The 23,956-nt window shown below is 40.7% G+C and overlaps 1 protein-coding gene across 6 annotated transcripts in view; it reads right to left on the reverse strand.

Annotated features, from left to right (window-relative positions):
• The window catches only part of ADD3 (adducin 3), a 3,087,715-nt gene that overhangs the window by 1,285,537 nt on the left and 1,778,222 nt on the right, over window positions 1–23,956 (reverse strand). For all 6 annotated transcript variants that reach the window (XM_044055712.1, XM_044055702.1, XM_044055704.1 and 3 more), the window contains one exon: window positions 2,278–2,310. The gene's annotated coding sequence lies outside the window, so the exon portion shown is untranslated. The remainder of the gene's footprint in view (window positions 1–2,277; window positions 2,311–23,956) is intronic.

The following is a 23,956-nucleotide window of genomic DNA, read 5'->3' on the forward strand; positions in this document are numbered from 1 at the left end:
ACCTGAAAATAAATGTAGTAGGAGCAAAACCAATCATATTTTCAAAAAGTTAATTCTGGACAAGGGCCTGGGCTCCCTACTGAAATTCCAATATTAAGTCCTGTAATTACAAAACAACAATGCAGGAAAACAGCAAACAAAAATTACTATACGCCTTTAAAATTGATTTTTTACAGGGAATAAAGCCTCATGCAAACCAAAATGTGGGGTGCAGGCCTGTTGATTGTATATATTAACTTTGAGATCACCATACCTTGAATACTACTGCCACACAGCTGTCTCAGACTTCATACTCACAAGTCACATTTTCATTCATTTAGTCTCAGTATTGTAGGAGTTGCCCTAACAAGGCTTGGAATTAAAAGTAGTTACCAAATGCTGTTATAAAGGAGGTCTTTATTACAAGTCTAAACTAAAAAAAAATATATTCTCCTCCCCAACACACTGAATAATGCCACCTGCTGCACTATTACAAAAAAACAAATGTCTTCCTCACCATTGTTTATCAGTAATGTACAATTTCTCAGTCTCATCTGATTACAGAGAAATGTTATAAAGTCCAGTCAAATGGATCTGTAACTTTAAAAGTGACAAGTAATTTTACCAAAGCATATTTTTAAATGTTATTAGTTAATAAGGTTATATTTCAGAGTGCAAAGCAGCAAATTCACTTAGTATGTCCCTCAAACCTGTAATGACATATAGTAATTTTACCAATACATGTCTTAATTAGTTATATGTTACTAGTTAATAGGGCTTACATTTCAGAGCAGAAAGCAATGAATGAGCTTGGTGTGTTCCTCAGACCTGTGTGACCTGTGTTTTTCTTTTAAGTTTTTGATCTTGTTCAAAAAGTGATTGTAGAACTTGAAAACCACAGCTGTAACAAAAGGTCATTTCTAACACCTGCAAAAAAATTCAGAGCTAGTAGTCCAGGCTCAGTCGTGTAGAGAAAGAAAGCATCGACTATGGCACTGGTGACCCAAATTTGATTAGTAATAGTTTGGGCAGGGGAAGATGGGATTAACAGACCACTGCCAGCTCACTCATCTTGGGGCAGGGAGTTTGCTTTAGCTTGCCACTTGGTGGAAACCTAGAAGAAGCAGTGAATGTTGCTCCTGTGAAGGATTATCCCTATCAGCACAAACTGCCATGACATGTGTGCAGAAAGTTGGGGATTTGGTGTACAGAAGAATGCTCCCTACAGCAAGCAACACACAGTGGTGTTCCGGGAGCCATCAAGAGGAAGGGGGAATAGTAGCATATGCTCAGTGGCACTGGCAAACTAGCCTGCTTCCTCCCACCTGAATATCACCTTCTACGAATGTATTGTTCAAATAGGGCTATCTTTGCAGGAACAAATGAGCTTTATGACTCTTGTCTAAGCCAAGGATGTCGAATTCCTGTCCCATGGAACAAATGGGCAGAGTGGGTGCATGTAGAGAAGCCATCAAGGGATGTGTTCTGTGAAGAGGAATAAAATTAAATACAGTCTGTTCAGCATTTAAAGACTTGTGAAGCAAATTGTGACAAAATATAATGCAACAGAAATGGTTTCTTAGTATGACCATGTAGCTCGACAGTTATAAAACCACAGGAAAAAATGTATAGCAACTGAAAAATATCTGACATGAAATCCATGCGGGCAGATAAAGTACAACTCAAAGTAAACAGTAATAGTACAAACTGCTAAAGCCAACAATTCAGCTGGTGAATCACTATTCTCCAACTCTGCTGGTAAAAATGTACTTCCTGCTGAACATACTACTCTGTTCTCCTTATCCCAATTCAAAATATCCCTAAAGAAATACCTAAAAACACATTGGCTTTGTCCATGTACAAACCCTGACTAACCCCACTCAAACAAACTATATATGAGAACCTTGCTACAAGAATAATACTCTGATCCTTTAACTGTTCAGAATTAATTTGTCTCCCACCTACTGGTAAGATATGAAATTAGGTCGATATCATGTATGTTAGCCACTTTAAGGCTATGTGTTTCCCCTTTTCATATGTAATCACTAACTATTTCCTTCTCAGCTATCAACTTCCAACCATTTCCTGTTTGTCCTTCAGAAAAATGTATGTGTGTATATATCATTAAATAAATAGCAATGTTGTTATACATCAATGTAAGAATTTCACTGTATTTACACTTATTATGTACATTTGGAGCTTTTCTCCCTGGGCCTCCGCTGAAAATGGACATGTATCCAGTCGGACTTTCACGGTTAACAAATGTAAAATAAAATAAATAAAAAATATCTCACTTACCTTTATCACAACTCCAGTCTGATCTTCTACAATCTAAAAAATAAAAAGTACTATGAAATTCATGATAAATCCATAGATAATGATTAATATATAAAGCTTGCCAAGCACATCTACGCAATACAGCCACCTGCAGATATCAGTACTTCTGTGGTGGGTCCACATTCTTCTCCTAAGAATGAAAGTGTTCTTGTACCTCTCTATTGACTTCCTGAGGCTTAACACAGTTCCTGACTACACCACCCCTGACTACACCACCTAACTGGGAAGACTGGTCTAATGATTTACTACTTTCTCAGTAAATAAATGCTTTATAACGCTTGTCTAAGTCTTCCCACTTATCTCAGTGAATGACTTGTTGGCCTCACCACTTCATTTTCAAGTTTAACAACTGGGTGTTTGTATAATACATTTCATACTTTTTCTTCAAAACTGTTCACATTTCAATACCCTGTCTCTTTCAATATACTTTTTAAATGGTTTAAAACCCACTGAAGTAAAGTGTTTCTCTTCCAAAATAACCAAGAAGTACTGACTGACTGAATTTGATTCCTCAGATAATACATTGACCCATAAAACTGATTTCAGTCATTACTAGGAAGAAACAAATCACAGACAAAGAGTGAGTAAGAGAAGTGAATTGACTTGATTAAAAAGTACAGTTGTGTAAGAACTTACCATAACAGTAGATGTTCTACTGATCACTTGAGGTAGGACAGCCTAGATTTCTAAGGCTCTCTCTTTCTGCTACACACTAATAAGATCTTGCCTTCCTGCCCTAAAGCACACTTCACTAGGGCAGTGGCTTCCTCAGGAGCTTTTTCAGAAGAACAGACTCCAGATCTAACTTGGAGACAGCCACTTGGTCCTCTGTACACACCTTTACCAAACACTACACTACTGATGCTTTCTCCAGTCACAGGGCAGCCTTTGCTTAGTCAGTCCTGTCCGGATTGCTGGACAACTCTTCTACTCAGTAGCAACCCACCCTTTCTTCCTTCAACTCTGGGAGTCTACCCATATGTCAAGAATACTGCAACAGTGATTTAAATCGGGACATCTTACAGCTGTGTAAGAATTTACCATAACAGTAGATGTCCTACTGATCACTGTTGCAGTATTCCATCCCACCCTCCACCCCTCTTCTTTATCGCACTTCAACCTTCAGTTTCCTTTCCCTGTTTGTCTGTTACCTGGGTACAGGGGCATTTTCTTACCTATTCGAGCTACACCCCTCCTAGGTGACCAATCTCCTCTCTCAGTAGTCTTTAGGCTGCTGGCTTGCAGATAATCAAATGACCCGTGCTTGTACGTCCACCTATGTATCCCTATGCATACCAGCTGAGGTCATGCGTTGGATGCATGACCAAGGGAAGGTAGCTTTCGTACCCTGGCCAGATGTCAGCAGGATAACCCACATGTCACAAATACATCAACAGTGATTTCAGTCAGGACATCAGTATGGTTATCAGAAATATTAATCAAATATATCAGATTTGTACAGCACATTCCGATTCTGCTGCGTATCACAAAATCACACTTAATTACAACAATACATGTCCTAAACACGACTGAAGATCTAGCATATACACTAAAATATTCACACCACAACTCTTCCTAGGTTGCTAGCAAAAGAACAAACATATTTTACTTCATCTTCCCACACCAGGGTTGCCAGATTTCCAACCAGCCAGGTAGAGATGAAACGGCAAGTGAAGAGCAAAAAAAAAGGTCTTTAATGCGGAACACAGTTCCGCATTAAAGAACAGTAGCTCTGCACTAAACACGGACTTCTAGTGTTTAATACATTGCAGTTCCGCATTCAACACAAGTAGCTCCGTGTTTAGCGATTTTTGATTAGCCCGTATACCGGCATACGGGCCAATCAAAAATCGCTAAACACAGAGCTTCTCGTGTTTAATGTGGAACATTGCAGTTCCGCATTCAACAGAAGTAGCTCCGCGCTTAGAGATTTTTGATTAGCCCATATACCGGCATACAGGCCAATCAAAAATCGTTAAACATGGAGTTACTTCTGTTTAATGCGGAACACAAGAAGCTCCGTGTTTAGCGATTTTTGACTGGCCTGTATGCCAGGTATATGGGCCAATCAAAAAAAAAAAAAAAAAAAACAAAGCGGAGGCTGGCCAGGATTTAAACCGGCAGGGCGGGACTCGGGATCAGGCTGCTGATCTCGGGACAGTCCCGCCCAAATAGGGACATCTGGCAACCCTGTCCCACACAAACAACTCATCTCTGTCCTCAATAACCTATCCTTCTCTCAATCAGTCACCAACTGGTTTCAGAGTTAGCTGTCTGACCGCCAACAATCCGCTGTATGGCAGAATGACATATCTCCCCAACTACCTGTCTCTATAGTGGTTCCCCAAGGATCCATCCTTGGACCCCAACTCTTCTCTATTTTCACCAATAACCTAGCCTCTGCCACCAAACATGGCACACTCATACAATACGCAGATGACTCAACCATCATCTGCTCAACCCAGTCCCTACCCAAACTGCAAAAAGTCACACAGGAAGCCTTTTCCTCTATTGAAACTTGGTTATCCGATGCCCAATTAATACTCAACTCAAACAAAACTAAACTACTCATCTTCCAACCCACCAAACATACTCAAAACAACTCTCACTTTAACATCACAGCAAAAGACACCACCACTATACACCCAACAAAACACACCAAATTGCTAGGAGTGGAAATGGACAATAAACTAAAATTTGACATTCATATATCCATGACCATAAAAAAAGTCCACAAAAAACTAGGAGCGTTATGGAGAAATAAGCAACTTCTCACCAAAGCAGCAAAGATTTCAGTAGCAAATTCCCACCTTATCTCCACCCTACTTTATGCCTCTCCAATATATACCAACCTAAGGCAATGCGATCTAAACAAGCTAGCAACCTCCTACAACAAAATCGCCAAATTCGCCACAGGGGCATCCTACCGTAGTTACCACAGTCTCTCACTTGCTGAAATGGGCTGGTTTGAACTACCTCGCCTCCTTCAATGGTATCAACTCTCACTCGCCCACAAACACTAAATGTCCCATCCCTCCAAAATCTACTCCAAACCTACCGCACCACCAGACCACTAAGATCCAGCAACAAAAATCACTTGCAGATCACTAAAGCCAATAACTCTGATGGTGAAGCACTATTCTCTTGCACCATAGCCAAATTATGGAACTCCCTCCCACCCACAATTACCTCCGTACCATCATGCACCCACTTCACAACTTTACTAAAGAGCACCTAAAAACATGCTGGCTATGCCCTTGCAACTCCCACTCTAATATCATCCACCCCATCCAACCACTACCTTTCTTTCCACCCCACTAACTACCTTGATTATAGCAAGCTCAAATGCTCATAAGCCTACAACTTATTATACGGCAGGAACTTATTGTAACAATTGTTAATGTCTGTTATGTACTTCGCAGATAAAGAATCTAGTTGTCTACTGATGTACTATGTTCTTCATCTGCAACTATGTTTGCAATTAATTGCTATGTTAATCAAATTGTTAATCGCTATGTAAATCCAATGTAACTACTGTCTGTATATTTTAACTGTGGAGCTTTTCTCCCCGGGCCTCCGCTGAAAATGGACCTATGTCCAGTCGGACACTCCCGATCAACAAATGTCAATAAATAAATAAATAAATAAAATAGATCTCTTGCTTACTTGTACCCTTTTAATGTGCAGCATAATACTGTTGGTGAATAGTGTGCCCTAAGCTCTCCACCCTCAAAAGCCTTGCAAGCTCTGCTTTGACTGCCTTCAGGAGGTGTTTCTTCGCTTCTGCACATGTTCAGCCTCCAAAATGAGAGGCATACACCTCTTAGAGCACCACAGCTCACAAGGCTGTTAATGCCGCGAGCCTGGACAGCCTCATTTCCCCCAGTATGGGAGAGCTGGTGTTGGACTCTCACTCACCTCCTCTACTGCACAGTCCCTCCAATGCCCATGTCATCAAACACAGGTCATCTGGAAACATCACTGTGCCTAGGCCACAATGCAGTGCTCTTGTAACAATGTAGTGGCTATTGAGGTCACCTACCTCCGTCTGGTTTACTCTATTACATTATAATGTAATAACAGCCACACATCTTACAGTTTGATCAAAAATAACTGAACAAGACACTTTAGACAGAGAAAGCTGGCAATTGCTTTTGGAAATAATTAAATATAGAGCAACAGCAAAAGAATGTGCCAGTCATGTGGCATGACCGTAATAAATTTTCAGAGAGTTAACTTTGCATCTTTCATGTGGTGTCTTAAGGTGCAAGAGAACTGATGCATATATGATAAATGAAACTGACTGAAACTTAAAAGTACCATAACAGCTAAACTGGGTTATTAAAGGGATACACTTCAACTCCCATACTTTGTGATGAGACAGGTAATGTATTTTCTTCTGTGTCCCCCCACCACCAGCTGACCAACGAGTTTCTTCCTTTTGGACTAGAGTACATTTGTTTCCTAACAGTGGGGAGGCTGTAGATCTACTAAGCTGAGACACATCCTGTGGGGACCATCATTCAGGAACTTGCTAGTGAGGGCTACCATTAGGTGGTGGCTTGGAAAGCAGAAAGTTCACCCTCTAGACATCCACTGCAACACTGCCCTCCTGTGAAGGATTGTGGCTACGGGCAGCCTACTTCACGACACCCTCCCTCCAAGGATGGACATGGCCAACCCCTACAAGTGCTTCCAAGCACCCAATAAATCCTTGATCACAGTCGGGGGGTTTTCCCTCTATACTACCATTACTGGCTAAATACATACTGTATTTCTCAGCTGTGAGGATAGTGCAGGACTTGCACAATCATGTTGTAAGGTTTCTCAGCAAAACAAAGGAGCACAACATGTAAGTTGCCTGATCCACTAATGAAACACATGTCCTCAAATGCAGCAACAGGGTCTTCAAAATTAAAACCGATAATGTCTTAGCTTTTGGGGTAGTGACATATACCAAATATGAATTCAGGTGTTTTAGTGTGAGAACTTGGCTATTAGAATTTTTTCAGCGAAGTTTGCCACCAGTTCTAACAGCAGGGACAGCCTTTTGCAAACAGTATTCTGTGATTCATAAAATGTACACTAAAAATTGTCAAACCCCAGACACACATCCAGGCATGTGTTAAAACTGCCTAGAGGGCTGATGAAGCTTAATCAATAGCAGACACAGTAACTTTTACACAGACAAATTTTAATAAAATTACATACTTGATTAATGAAAAACGAAGACGTAACAGTGCCTTGAAGTAGAATGATTCACTGACTCAGCATTTAGCACAGCATTACATAAGCAATAAAGGTAAATATAAAGTCATAGAGGTAGAAAAAAATAGACACTGTCAGACCTAATTATTGTAACTATGAAAACATATGAAATGCCCACGGCTGCATGTTAGAAAGGATACTACAAATCTACATATCAATTCAGCACAGTTTTCCCTGGCATAAGTAATAACAAACCTCACTAAAAAAACACAAAAATACACATTTCAGCAGCAGCAATGAAAAGTTAACCACACTCAACAGTCCCTGATTTTGGCTCTTGTTTTTATGCTATTCCTTGTAAAATGCTTGATTTTTTTGTTAAATCAGTGAGGATTACAGTCACTAATGTCAAATGTTAAGAATTTTATACGTTTTATTGTTCAGAAAATGCATGTTGTTACAAAACCTGCAATTCTTCCAATGTTTAAGTGAATTAGGGTAATATTTAGAATTGTCCCAGACTCTGGGACTTTGTCTCCCATTATTTTTTGGCTTTAGGCCTGATTCTTGGGCAAAACAATTGAAAGTCGTGTGTTGCACTCTCCAGAACTTAATCAGTTTTTTAATTTTTAATGATATCTTCCATATTAAGTGTGCTGCCCCATTAACAGTAGGACGTAAGAATGGGAACAATTACAAATCATTACAGAGTTTGTTCATTGAGTGCCCATTAACGTGGTTGTTACCCACAAATGATTAGTTCACAAGCTTGAGCAGTTATTTGAGAATACTAAGAAGTAACTTAATTCAGCTGAAAGTTTCTGAAGAGCCATACCACAAAACAGAGAAAACTGCTTGTGAAATAAGTGAGGTAAATAAACTACAGAAAATCAGATAGCAAAAGGATAAGGGAGGAAAATACAGAGGTCAAAAGCACAGAAATGGCAGGTCAAATCAGAATGAGAAACGGGGTTAAAGTAATGAAAGCAGCTGGAGAGGTCACTGCTTTGAACAAATTGTTCTGTCCAATGCTTACCAAATAGCACAGTAGCCCAAGACTGACTTCACTGCTTCAGCACATGGCAAGACTGTGCCTAAATGTAAAACATAAGGTACTGAAACATCTGAAAAAAACATTTACTGATTAACACAAAATAAATCCAGAGAAAGTTAAGGAGTTAATGAGTGAGCTGACAGAAGCTTCATACAGTGGTTTCCAAACGAGAACATGCCCCCTGCCTGGAACAGACAGACCCTCCAGAACATGTTATTCTTTCCAAACTGGAACTCATCCCACTGGCTGGAAACATCTGAAAATAACATTTACTGACTAACACAAAATAAATCCAGAGAAAGTTAAGGAGTTAATGAGTGAGCTGACAGAAGCTTCATACAGTGGTTTCCAAACGAGAACATGCCCCCTGCCTGGAACAGACAGACCCTCCAGAACATATTATTCTTTCCAAACTGGAACTCATCCCACTGGCTGGAGTACAGAAAAAAATTCTTGTCTGGTCAGCTATAGAGTGAAGAAGCACTGGCTGCAAACCAGCTGAACGGAGACTGAACAGAAGCTTTGGCATTGAAGCCCACAAGAGTAGGTTGGGAGTCTGTGGCTGATAATGGCTCATCCTTCTTGGGGGAGAAGGTGGTCCATTCCCATACTGGAAAAAAGGTGCACAGCATGCAGCACAGAGACGAAGAACATGTGTCTGGATTTCCAAGCCACATTTGTGTTGCAGCCTTCAATGGCAGTCTGTAGAAAAGTACACAGGGGAAAGCAGAGCAGGCCCTTGCATCTGCAAATATGATCTGCAATCGCTGGGGAAGAACCTAAGACTATAGAAGCAAAAACTTCTGCTGGTTGTCTGGATGATGGTTTCCCATAATGGAAACAAACTGGCCCATCCATCATAGGGGAGCTGATGGCTGACAGGGACTGGGAGAAAAAGAAACAAAGTAGGCTGGCACCTGCTAACTGGTAACAACTGTATCACTGCAACGAAACCCTGCAGACATTACGACCAACTATTTTACTCCTGAATAGCCACACTGGTTCTATTTTTTTTTTCAATGGAGAGTCATTGAAACAGAATTACAGAACAAACAGACATTGCAAAATACTTGGGTAAATAAATGTGTTGTGACAGATCTTACCACTGGAAACTGTCCTTTTCACTGTTGTGGATTGCTGTTTCTTGCATTGTTCATTACTGACAATCCCCAAAATGCATTGCTGTTATCACACTTTCAGGTAATTCTGCATTCATGCCCTTACTCAATGGGTGAGTGATAAACAATTATTAATTCCAATCCACAAACAATGCTAGTTGGTACTAGGCTCAAGTCCAGACTTCTACAAGTACTTGATCATCTGAATACCACCACTGAAAACATCACTCCAAATAGCAAAGGGATTTGGTTGGACTCCTTCCTAAATCTCCACCTCCGCCTGGAATACAAACACGCACACAAAATTCTCTCCTATTGTGATCCAATAGGATCTAGACCAGACAGATATGCCATAGGTAAAGGCATCTTACTGGCTCATCTAGAAAACAGTTTCCCTCTGACTGTTACAGCCTCAAAGAAATGTATCCACCATTCAAATCACCTCAAATGACAAATGCAGATTCATCATTCTTTCCCCAAAGAAATGAACAATGAATGCCACTGCAAAACCATTGAAAAAAAGCCAAGTGGCCACCCATAAAACAACGTACTGACTTTCTATTGGCCTCTCAGCTGTTTAAACTTATCAAGAATCATACCTTCCCCCACTAGCCTCCAGACAATTTAGAGGTGAACCAACATGCAACTTTAGAAATCTTAGCCACTCAGGCCCTCTCCTCGAGCCCCCAAACTAGTCTTCAGGGCACAGACCACACATTTTGTCTTTCACTTTGCATATTGGTAATTTGTATTGAATGTATTTATTCCTGGGCTGAGGTCCAATGGAATCAGTGTTCTACCCAGATTAACAAATTCAAAATAAGTAAACTGTTTTTAATTACTGACACTAGGTAGACAACAACAAAATTAACTTATTTCTGTTACTTGTTCAGACTATCTGTAGCTATTGCTCTATGACTGCTATACTTGAAGCCATTGGATTAGATTTTCTGTTGCTCACTACTGTTACTAATAAGGTACAGACTGAATTAACCTGTTGTTTCAGCTACTGACTGCACCTGATCTCACCTGTGATCACTGCAGATGTCACACTGCTGGCTGAACTGACTGTTAAAAAATATTAAAGCTCTGCTCTGAGTTACTGCACCTCAAACAAGAGGTTACGGCTGTTTTAAATTTGCCAATTGCTACTGATCACGTTAATGTTCCTATATATTGCCATCATTCTTACATTTTTTGCACTTGTGAATGCTAGCACTATCACGTACTGTACCCAGAGTCTATAGTAGCTGCATCTCGTACTCTCATATCCTTAAACCACTTCCCATTTTCTAGTTCATTCCTTTATATCCTTCTGTCTTACACAACAAGAAGATTATTACACAGTCCTGTTTCCTTGTACTCCTTTGTCTTCTCTGGCTGTCATGAAATCTCAGTCAGCTTTTGCCCCATCTCCAGCCAGCCTAGTAGCACTAAGTAACTGTAGGCAGTGCAGCAAATGCCTCATGCTTACTGAAAATTATTTGTTGTTACTTGACAATCACTCAATACAGGAGAGAAGTAGTTATTGAACTTGGAGGCCACCTTCTCTCATCAGTGCACATTTAGTATGCGCAACACACACACACACACGCACAATTATAGCATGGATCATCTCTATTATACCCAACACTGCCTAGATCGCCCAAGTTATGGGCCATACACCTCAGCTATTAGTTCATAGCACGGAAGACTAGACTTAGATCTCCAGAGAGGAGTCGGTAAGAGACGGTGTACAAACAAAGGGCTACCAGATTTTTTAGATCATTGATCTTTTTAGTTATATGTCAAAGGTCTCTCAAAAGTGTTATATGTTTAGATAAATGCAAACAAAAGGCGCATTACATTTAATGATGAGTTTGATAATATATGTTTTAAGTGGAATTAAGACCGCTCTGGATCTAGTGGTGACACATTTGGAAATTAGATGGGCCAGATAAAAAGTTTTCTGAACTACTGTCTACTGTGGAGACATGATGATCAAATGATAAGAAATGTTTGATTGGAGGGGGGCATCTCCTATATGGCAAGTGAAAAGGTTTTGTTTACCAACATGAGCTATGACAATTTTTTTTTTTTTACATTTAATTTGAGACTATTGTCTTTGCACCAGTTGCTAACATGGTCCAAGTCTTACTGGAGCAACTATGAGTCAGATGAAGTTCAAATAACATCCAATTTACAGTCATCTGCAAACTTAGTTAACCACAGGACAGATGTGCTGGCCTGAAGGTTTGAGAAATATATGCCCAACAGGAGAGGGACCAAAACTGAGCTTTGTCATACACTACTGGTAGGTTTTTGGCTTTCAGAAGTAGCTAATTAAAAATGACATTAAACAAAACCTCCCATGCTATCATTGGGGTACATATCCTCAATGCTCTCTCTAAGGACAAAAACACAGCATTGATGGGCCTGGATAATATCTCAGGGTGCCTCCTAAATAGTCTGAAACAATGACCTAATGGGATCACTGGAGTCACTGTTTAACAGTAGTTTCCAGACAGGCGTTGTGCCATGCGAATGGAGAACTGCATGGTCATCCTTCTGCACAAGGGTGAGTCATCAACAGACACCAGTAACTACAAACCAATAAGGCTGACTAGCCTCATATGCAAAGCCATGGAAAGAATTATCATAGAAATGCTCAACAAAGACATAGAAAACCTTCAACATGGGATCCAATTCAGTTTAAATTCGTCAAGGGCAGACTTATTTTTTTATTATTTTATTTATTCTTTGTTGACTGGGATAGTCCCACTTGACTAGTAGCCTCTTTTTAGGTGAGACCCAAGGAAATATTTATATTACTAGCAGAATTTGGCCAGGATATCGAGGGAATTTCTTCTACTTTTTTCTAAAAATGCCATGGGATCTTTTACATTCACCTGAGCTACGACAAACTCAAGTAAATGAGACTGCAGTTTCATGTCTCACCTGAAGAACAATATACTCAGGAGTGCAATACCCCCCCCCCCATATGCTGCAATGCAACATCAGCAACCTATCTACCTGGTGCGGGAACACAACCTACAGTCTTCTGCACCAAAGGCGAGTGTGCTACCTATTGTGCCACAGATCATGCCTACTCAACTTCGCACAGTTCTTGAAAAAAATCACAGAGGCAATGGTTGAGAGCAAAATGGTGCATACTACCTGCCTTGACCAGGCTAAGGCATTTGATACAATATCCTACTCAAATTTTGTACACAAACTTACAGATACAGCCATAAACTCTTATTTTATGTGCTGGATAGGCATTTGGCACTCAGACAGGACTTAAATTAGGATAGGGGAAACCACCTTCACAGAGAGACCAGTCATGAATGAAATCCTTCAGTATTGTGTGCTGGGTCTGCTCCTTTTTGGCATCTACTTCTTGGAGTAAAGGCCAGTGTCAGCTGCCTCTAGCTTACTGAGTTTGTAGATAATTGTAAACTAGGACAAATCACAGAATCTTCCAAAACACTAACATCCTAGATACAAAGTGAAAGACCAGAACTGGTAGAGTTTTTATAAGAATCTAAAAAAAAAAACTGCTGCTGTTAAAAAAGGGACAATTAGTATGGCGTATAAAATATTGCACAATGACTACAGATTAAATCACAGGAGTTTAGAAAAGATTGGGAAGTGAATCTGGATAAGCTATTCAGGAAAAAAACAAAAAACAATGGGAGGATATATGTATAACTCCCAAATACACAACAAAGTCTAGAAGATTTAGGATCTTTGCTTGGAAGTCTTGGCATATGCATTTTTACATCCCAAGCAAACTGCAAAGAATTTTTCCTCAGGTAGACTGCAAATGTTGGAGGTGCGATGGGGAAGAATTAAATTGGGAACATATTTGTGGAAGTGTAAAGAGCTGGCAGACATTAAAATTTCCCTGCAGACTATTCTATCAGAAATACTGGGTAAGCAAATTGGTGTAACTAAGTTAATGATTTTTTTTGCACTATGATACACAATTGGAATTGCCTAGACATAGAAAGGCCTTGCTGAGTTTAATTGTAGTGACTGGCTGCCAAAAACATCCTAGAAAAATGGAAATCAAAGTTAAACCAACTGAACTCGAAGTGGTGAATATGAATATAGTAAAAGAGACAAAATAATTGTAATGGGATCTTTATAAAAGGGTAGAAAAAATACACAGAAAAAGTAGGAATTGTGGGAGCAATACATGGAGAATAATGTTTTGAAGGAGGAATGAGGTTTAATGGAAGGTAGGAATTGAATGAGCTATGTAATGTCTGACTGATAATGACTGTACAGAAGATTATACATGATGTATAATGTTTACAACTGAAAATATGTCCATATGGTTTGTTTTCATTTATATACAGTGGATATAAAAAGTATACACACCCCTATTAAAATGCCAGGTTTTTGTTATATAAAAAAATGAGACCACAATAAATAATTTCAAAACTTTTCCTACCTTTAATGTGATCTATAACCTGTACAAGTCAATTGAAAAACAAACCAATCTGGAAAACGTATTAAAAAAAAAAAAAAAAAACATACAATAATCTGGTTGCATAAGTGTGCACACCCTTAAACTAATACTTTGTTGAAGCACCTTTTGATTTAATTACAGCATTCAGTCTTCTTGGGTAAGAGTCTATCAGCATGGCACATCTTGACTTGGCAATATTTGCCCACTCTTCCTTGCAAGCGCACACCAAATCTGTCAGATTGTGAGGGCATCTCTTGTGCACAGCCTTCTTCAGGTCATTCCACAGATTTTCTACTGGATTTAGATCTGGGCTCTGGCTGGGCCATTCCAAAACTTTAATTTTCTTCTGGTGAAGCCATTCTTTTTTTAATTTGGATGTATGCTTGGGTCATTTTCGTGTTGAAAGTTGAAATTCCTCTTCATCTTCAGCTTTCTAGCAGACGCCTAAAGGTTTTGGGCCAAAAGTGACTGGTATTTGGAAATATTCGTAACTCTCTCCACCTTGACTAAAGCTCCAGTTCCAGCTGAAGAAAAGCAACCCCAAAGTATGATACTGCCACCACCATGCTTCACTATGGGGATGGTGCTCTTTTGATGATGCAAAGTATTGCTTTTGCACCAAACGTACCTTTTGGAATTGTGGCCAAAAAGTTCAACCTTGATCTCATTAGACCACAACACATTTTCCCACATGGTTTTGGGAGACCTGATGTATTGTTTTCCAAATTTTAGCCGGGACTGGATGGTTTTCTGTGTAAGAAAAGGTTTCCGTCTTGCAACCCTACCCCATAGTCCAGACATATGGAGAATATGGGAGACTGTTGTCACATGCAGTACACAAACAGTACTTGCCAGAAATTCCTGCAGCTCCTTCAGTGTTGCTGTAGGTCTCTGGACAGCCTCCCTGACCAATTTTCATCTTGTCTTTTCATCAATTTTGGAGGGACGTCCAGTTCTTTGCAACATCACTGTTGTCCTATATTTTCTCCACTTTTTGATGACTGTCGTCACTGTGTTCCATGGTATAGCCAATGCTATGGAACTCTTTTTGTACCCTTCTCCTGACTGATACCTTTCAACAATGAGATCCTTTTGATACTTTGTAAGCTCTCTGCAAACCATGGCCTTTGCTGTAGCAGGCAACTGAGTAAATGTGAGAAAAAGCAACTAGGACAGCTGAATTTTATTTGGGGTTAATCAGAGTCTCTAATTGATGGCAGGTGTGTACCCAAGAAGACTGAATGCTGTAATTAAATCAAAAGGTGCTTCAACAAAGTATTAGTTTCAGGATGTGCATACTTATGCAACCAGCTTATTGTACACTTTTTATTTTTTATATTTTTCCCCTAACAGATTTGTTTTTCAATTGAATTGTACAGGTTACAGGTCACATTAAAGGTGGGAAAAGTTTTGAAATTATTTATTGTGTACTCATTTTTTTATATCACAAAAAAACTGGTATTTTAACAGGGGGTGTGTACACTTTTTATATCTACTGTAAATGTATGATAGCCTACGTCATAAGTGATACTTCAATAAAGTCAATTCTTGTTTAAAAAAGGCACTGACATCTTACAGGAAGGACTAACAGACAAATAACTGGTGCCAAAGCCATTGCTAAAAACTCAATGACAAGAAATGCATAACAGCACCGTCTGGGGAAGTCAGCCACTCTAGGATATTACCTCATCGATAGCACACCTCTAAGAACAGAATCAGTAGTCAGGGATTTCGGTAGGTAAGTAGATAATAAACTGCTATCAACCAACATGTGTCTAAGGTAGTAAGGAAATCATTTCAAGTTGGTCAACTTAGAAGCAATGGCATGGCATCATTCCACTATATTTGGCCCTCATCAGGCCCACCATTTTTTTAAACACCTTACTTGAATTAATATTTGTGACACAGGCAAAATTACATTTACATAAAAGTAACTGAACCATATTAACATGTTCAAGTTCACATTTACAAACATTACACATTATATATATATTCCTCTATACAATATAATCCATCCATTACATAACATGTTCAATTCCTGCCTTCTCTTAAACCTCATTCCTGCTTCAAAAACATTTTCTGGATATATTACTCCCACAATTTCCATTTTCTATGCAATTTACTCCAACCTTTTTCTGAAGATTCCACTTCCTGTTCTTTTATCTCTGTTACAATATTCATGATTTCAAGTATGGTTGGTTTAGACTTTGACTTCCATTTTCTAGTAACTGATTTATTGGCAGCCACCAGGAATAAATTTGACAAGGCCTTACTATATCTAGGCAATTCAGATTCTGTATTCCAGCTCAGAAAATTATTTCCTTAGTTACACTCATTTGTTTGCCCAGTATTACTGACAGAATACTTTACAAGGAATTTTTAAAATCTGCCAACTCATTACACTCCAAAAACGTATGCCCCAGATATATTTTTCTTCCCCATTACATTCCACCATTTGACATCTACCTGAGGAAAGATTCTTTGGTGTCTGCTTGGGGTATAAAAGTACCTATGCAAACACATCCAAGCAAAAATCCTAAGTCTTCGAGACTTTATTGCATATATGTCCTCCCATTGTTTCTTTGTGAATTGCTTATCTAATCTCTATTCCCAACCTTTTCAGACCGACTCTTACAGATTCCTGCAGTTATCATGCAATATTTTATATGTTCTAATTATCCATTTTCAATTGCAGCTTCTTTTCTAGATTCAACAAAAAACTCAACCAGTGCAGGTCTTTCACTTAGGTATCCTCACCCCTTTCACTTTGCCTGTGTCACTGATAGAGAAGGGAATCTGTAGCCTGCAGTCCAAATGTCTTATTGGCCTCTTCCCATTCTATTACATTTCCATCTCTAATTATTTGTTTCCAATACCTTGATGTCTTAGCCAGTTTCCTCCAGTAAATCCCAGTTCTCTCTTGCCTCCTGTCCTCTGTACCCCTAACTGCAGTCATCCCTGTAGACAGAATTACATTTTTCAACTCCCGTGTTGCCTTAGTTCTTAGTATACTTTCTGCTACTTTATGAACATAAAAAGAAGTTATGTCTTACCATAATGTTCCATCTGAGATGTTGATCTTCTTCCAGTCATCACTGATGGGTTCGGTTCCGAGCCCTTGGAACAGAGTCGGCCTTATACCAAGCTTGCATGCACCAAAAACTCTCGAGCTAAGCTGCTACCCACAATGCTCTTTGCTCAGCTACCTCAGATCAAGTCTGCATGCAACATATAGAAGAAGAATAAGTCAGAGGCCATCTCTGCACAGAAACCCTAATACACCACAAAGACCCAGAAGATCCGCCAGGAACCTTAGGAGGGGGTTGGTAGGAGGGTGGAATGACTGGAAGAAGATCAACAACTCAGATGGAACGTTATGGTAAGACATAACTTCTTTATCTGAAGTTGTTAATCTTCTTCCTATTCATCACTGATAGGACCGAGTCCCCAGCTACTTGGAGGACCTGGGTGGCCCTTATGGAAGAACATTCCTGAGAACCATTGAGCCAAAGGCCGCTCTTCCCCTGGAGATCAGATCCAATTTGTAACGCTTGATAAAGGTGTGGGGATTAGCCCAAATGGCAACTGCACAAATGTCATCCATGAAGGCCCTAGAGTGGAAGGCAACAGATGCTGCAATAGCCCTAGTTGAGTGAGCTTTGATTTGGCCAGGCTTCGATCCCTCCGTAAGTGAATATGTGAAGGCAATGCAATTCCTTAGCCATTTAGACAAAGTAACTTTCGATACTACACCTCCCATTCTAGGGCCCGCAAAGGAAATGAAAAGCTGGTCCAACTTGCAAAAGGATTTAGTTCTGTCTAGATAGAAACATAATTGTCTATGAACATCCAAGGAATGTAAGCAGTATTCTCCCTTGTTAGAGTAATTTGGGAAAAACACATGGAGCTCTATGGACTGGTTAATTGAAAAATCAGAAACCACTTCGGGGAGAAAGGATGAGTTAGTACGAAGTGATACTCTGTCCTTATGAAAGATCAGATAAGGGCTCGATACATAATGCTTGTAATTCAGAAATTCTACTGGCTGAAGTTATAGCCACCAGGAATAAGGATTTCCATGACAGGAATTTTAGATCACATGTCGCAGCCGGCTCAAACAGGGGCAGAGAGAGAGCCTGCAGAACCCAGGATACATTCCATGCTTCCACTGGCTGCCTGATGGGAGGCCTGCTGTGAAAAATACCCTTGAGGAAGGTCTTGCAAAGGCAAGAGGAGATAAGTGGCACTCCTTCAGACCCGTTATGGAAGTTGGAAACAGCTGCTAGATGGACTCGAATGTTGGAAGCTGAGGCCCCTTTGTCGAAGAGTTCAGCCAGATAATGAAGGATAGTGGCTATGGGGGCTGAAAACAGATCTAGCTTCTGACTACGTGACCAAATAGAGAATATTTTCCATTTATCCCTGTAAAGTTTCCTGGTGGATGGTTTATGAGAGGCCAAGATAATATCCCGGATGGGAGAAGAGAGGGGTTTCCTGCATGGCAACTAACTGAAGTGGAGAAACCAAGCTGTCAGCTTGAGAGTGGACAAATTCGGGAGAGTCAGCCCTTGTGGGTGAGATATGAGGTCCTGACGAGTGTCTAGGATCCAAGGAGGTTGTAACAGATAAGGTTGAAGGAAGGGAAACCACACTTGACAAGGCCAGAACAGGGCAATGAGGATCACTTTGCTTCTCAACCGAATAGCTTTCCGTAGAACAGGGGAAATCAGAGGAATCAGAGGGTAAGCATAAAGGAGACCCGTGGGCCAATCGTGGATTAGAGCATCTCTCGGTGATTCCCCGAGAGGGGGAAAGAGGGCAAAGTAGCTGCTGCATTTTGTGTTTGAAGGGGAGGCGAAAAGGTCACAGCATGGCTGGCCCCAACGGCTGAAAATTTCCGCTGCCACACTCGGGTTGAGAGACCACCCGTGAGGATGAAGAATGCATCTGCTCAGTGTGTCCGCAATCACGTTGGAGCTCCCCGAGATATGTGTTGCGATCAGAAAGTGGTTGGAAGCTATCGCTCACTGTCAGATTCTCATGGCTTCACGATATAGGGGGTAAGACTTGGTCCCTCCTTGTTCATGTACCAGACCAAGGACATGTTGTCCGACTGGACAGCAATCCTGATGGAAGGAGTGGATGAAAAGCTTGCAACGCCAATAGCACCGCTCTAAACTCCAGTACACTGATATGCAAATTGACCTCTACATCGCACCACGTGTCTTGGACTGACTTTCCCTGGAAGTGGCCCCCCCCACCCGATCAGGGAAGCATCCATGGTCACCGTGGCGCTGGGCTGTGGAACCTGGAAGGGGCGACACCAAAGATTTTTGTCTTTACTCATCCACCAGAGGAGATCTCATTTGCAAATGTTAGTGATGAGAATCTGTGAGCTCAGGGGGTGAAGACTGGGTATCCACTGGGCCTGAAGGAGCCACTGTAGTAATCTCATGTCAAGTCTGGCTAAGGAAACTATGGGGATGGCTGCAGCCATAGCTTCCAAGGCTTGGAGGATTTCCCTTGCAGACACATTGCTTCGACAGAGTATCACCTGAACTTGTGCCCTTAGTCTCTGAAACCTGTGGAGAGGAAGTGAGATCAGGCTTGACTGGGTGTTGAATATTGCCCCAATTAATTCCAGTTGTTGTGATGGTTGAAGGTTCGATTTCTCCCAATGCATAGTGATGCCTAATGACTACGCTAGAGCCAGTGTGTAGCAGAGGGCCCTGACCAGATGACGCTTGGTGGGGGTGGAGATGAGCCAATCATCTAGGTATGGAAACACCTGGAATCTCTGAAGTCTCAGATGAGCTGTTACCACTGCAAGACATTTCATGAACACTCTGGGGGCCGTTGAGAGACCAAAAAGCAGGGCTCTGAACTGGTAGTGAGTGGCTCCCAACCGGAAGCGAAGGAGGCTCCTAGAGCGCTTGTTCATCTTGATATGGTAATACGCATCCCGGAGATCTAATGAGCACATCCACACACCCTCCCACAGAAAGGGAAGGATGGATTGAATCGTGACCATGCGGAACTTGGTCTGAACTTCCGATTTGTTTAGTTGGCTGAGATCCAGGATGGGCCTCCAGTCCCGTTTTCTTTGGCACCAAAAAGAATCTTGAGTAGAACCCTGATCCGCACTGATCTGGGGGGACCTGTTGGATGGCTTGTGTTTGACATAGCTTTCGTATTTCAGAAGCTGCCTCCTCCCTTTGACTGGGAGGAACATCGGGAAGGGATTTCGGAGGTCTTGGATAAGTTATTAGGGGAAAATGGAAGCCTCTGGTAATGATTCTCTGCACCCACTGATAGTTCATAATGGAGAGCCAGGCAGCTTGGTGCAGAGAAAAATGCACCCCGACTGCTTCCAGAGGAAAGCAATCGAGCAGCTCGCCTCAGGAGCGCTGATATGGTCTACCCGAGAAGGAATCTCTGGAGGCCTGGTTTCGGGGACCCCCTCTGCCCCGAAAGAGAAGTCTTCCATTATTGGAACCCCCTCTGCCTCTGGAGGAGTTCTCATCACGTGCATCTCGGAAAGGACCTTGAGACTTCTTGTGCCACATCTTTCCGCTCCTCTGACTCATGTTGAAGGAACGCTGAGGTTTGGAAAAGCATAGGCCAACGACAGACAAGGTCTTCCCCAGTCTTGCTCGCACCTGGCTAATGTATCCTTCACCTTAGCACTGAACAGAGTAGATGGCTAGATATGGGCATTCAGAAAAGAAGACTTGAAGGAGTCCGTGAGGTCGCAAATGAGCATCCAGGCTCATGACTACACCGGCACCCGCAGCTCTAGCATGTGACAGCAACCTCATGGATGAATTGGATATTGATTCTAGGGTGGCAAGTTGGGAAGCAACTTTATCTCGTGATCCATCCGATACTTGGCCCAAGAGAGTTCCGGAGAGTTCAGAGTTAAGATCTCTCTGGAGCCTCGTAAAATGTGCCAGAAAGTTCAGAGACCTAACTGCAAAGGTTGCTGATGCAAAGATTCGCTTCCCTAACCTGTCCACTACCCGGAACTCTCTGTTGGGCGGGTGAACAGCAGGACTCTCTTCTGCAAGGTCCTTTTTCATGGCTACCGCCACCACCATAGCGTCCACCGGCAAACCTTTGGACCAATGGGGTTGATCCACTGGAGGGGAGAGTACTTTGATCTCCTGGGGATGGCCTCTCTGAAAAAAGCTCTTAGCTGGAGAGCTCGGTGAAACGCTGCTATATGGCTGGGCGGCAAACGAGATCTGAGGTAACTGAGCAAAGGGCAATGTGGGTAGCAGCTTAGCTCGAGAGATTTTGGTGCACACAAGCGTGGTATAAGGCTGACTCGGTTCAGAGGGCTTGGAACCGAACCCATCAGTAATGAATAGGAAGAAGATTAACAACTTCAGATTACAGCTTCCCTCTTTGTTAATTTCTCCAAATCTTTTGGGTTTATAATACTATGACAGGAATATACCCCATTCCTAAATAAAAGTACAATTAAAGTTCATGAAATTAGTATTGTTTCAGTCTTTGATGTCAGCCAAAAGTGCTCTTCGCACCACTTGCAATGTGCCCAGTAATGACTCCTGCAGTTCGTACGGGGTTACATGAATTGGCAACATATCTAAATACAATTGTAAATTCGTTTTTATAAGACCTGTTGCTCCAACTATTATTGGAACTCTCTGGGTATCTTTTTTCCACATTGCTCTCATTTCTGCCTACAGATCGTCATATTTTATAAGTTTTGTATCTCTCTCTGTATGCAAGACACTGTAGTCACTGGGTGTAGCAATTTCAATGATCAAAGATACTTTTATCTTCTTTTCTTGGACCACTATATATCCGGGTTTCTAGCATCTATCTTTTGAACTGCTGGTAATAGGTGATCCCATGTGATACAACTTCATAATTTTCTATGATGCTCTGTGGCTCATGTTTCAAGTATTTTTCAGCCACTTCAATACCATAATGTTTCCACAATCCCCAGTGTAATAGTCTTGTCACGTTATTATGCTTTTCAGTATACAATACTTCTGCCATTAGTATGTCTCATCCAGTGACGAGGTGTGCATCTGTTTCCAATTCGGTTTTACAAAACCTACATTTGTCTGTTTCTCCAAAATATTCAATGGACTTTGTAAACCAGAGTGTACATAGCACACTATCTTGGGCTGCCAATATTAAGATTTCATCTCTTGGAATTCGCCTCTCCTTAACCATTCCAGTGTTCATTCCTGATCAACATGAGGTTATTCCAGAAGTATTCTATACTTGCAACTATATTTGTGCTTTTTCCACATTTCTTACCTTCTCATCTGGTACTTCACCTTATATTCTTTCTTTTGTTTTTTGGCACATTCAGTTGTTGCTTAATTTTTATCTACTTCTGGTTTGATTTCCATTCCTGTTTGACGCCGATATGCTTCTGCTAAATTAAGCAGAAAAGTCATCTTAGAGTTATTCTCCTCATGTTTCAAAACTTTCACTACATTTGGGTCTTGTGAGGTCAGCAGGTATGTGTAGAGTTCCACGATTGCAGATCTATACATGTAATCAATTTCAAAGAGGCCCATCCCTCCTTCAGAATAAGGAATATATAATCTTGGTATATACTGATTTTTATAAATCATTTGGTGAGCTTGAAGCATTATTCTTGTTTTCCTATCTAATCTATCCAACAGGTTTTGGGGCCAGTCAATCACTTCAAAACTGTAAGTTAAGGCAGGAAGAGCAAACTAGTTTATTGCTTGGATTTTGTTCCTAGATGTCAATGCTATTTTCAGAATTAAAGTCTTCTATAGTATTCCTTACTAAATTTTATTCACATTTGTTCATGTTTTACTGCTGATCCTTCATCAATTCCCAAATATTTAAATACTCCCTCTTGCTTGAGTTTTTTTATATCAATTCTTGTCCCAAACTGATGTTTTCCTGCTGTAAAGGTTGCTTCTGCACACTTATCAAGACCAAATGACATTCTTATATCATCTGAAAAAGGTTTGACAACTTGCAACTGTGCTTTCAATTCCTCGTCTGATGAGCTATACAGTTTTAAATCATCGACAAACAGAAGATGAGAAGTCTTTACACTTGGTTGTTTTTTTAGGAGCCAAACTGTAGTCATGGCCTAAGCTGTTAAGTAAACGGGTTAATGGCAAGGCAGAATCACAACGGTGAGAGATAGTTAACACCCTGGAATATCCCCCTTTGAATTTTTATCCCTGGGTTAATAATCTGTCGTTTATCATGGCTTAACTGCAAAGTTGTCTGCCACTGTTTCATGGTCACTGTAATGTAGTCAATCAGTGTAGGGTGTATCTTATACATTTTTAAGCACTCTTTTATCCATGAATGTGGGATCCTATCAAATGCTTTTTTGTAGTCAATCCGTGCCATACTTAAATTCTTCCCCTTTTTACAGTTCTCCAGTATGACTTTATTTATCAACAAATGATTCTTTGTTCCATATGACTTTCTTTTATTGCCCTTTTATGCAACTGCCATACTTGAGTTTTCTTCTAAATGACTATAAACTCTGTTGGCACCAATTCCAGTGTATAGTTTATATGTCAGTGGAAGGCAAGTTATTCATCTATAATTTTTAGGGTAGCCTGCAGGTTCACTCTTAAGGAGGATTGTTTTGCCTGTTGTTATTCTCCTTAAGAATCTACATCCAAATTCACACTCTTCCCTTATTTCCTGAATTTCTCCCTGCTTCATCATCCCTTTATATTTTGAATTGTAGCTTTCTGCTTGTGTTATGTATAAGACCCTTAATGCATAGCTCTATAATATCCCTTCAAAACAGTTAATCCT

The sequence above is a fragment of the Protopterus annectens genome, chromosome 14.part0, assembly GCF_019279795.1.
Source record: "Protopterus annectens isolate FY-2018-M chromosome 14.part0, PAN1.0, whole genome shotgun sequence".
NCBI lineage: Eukaryota > Metazoa > Chordata > Ceratodontiformes > Protopteridae > Protopterus > Protopterus annectens.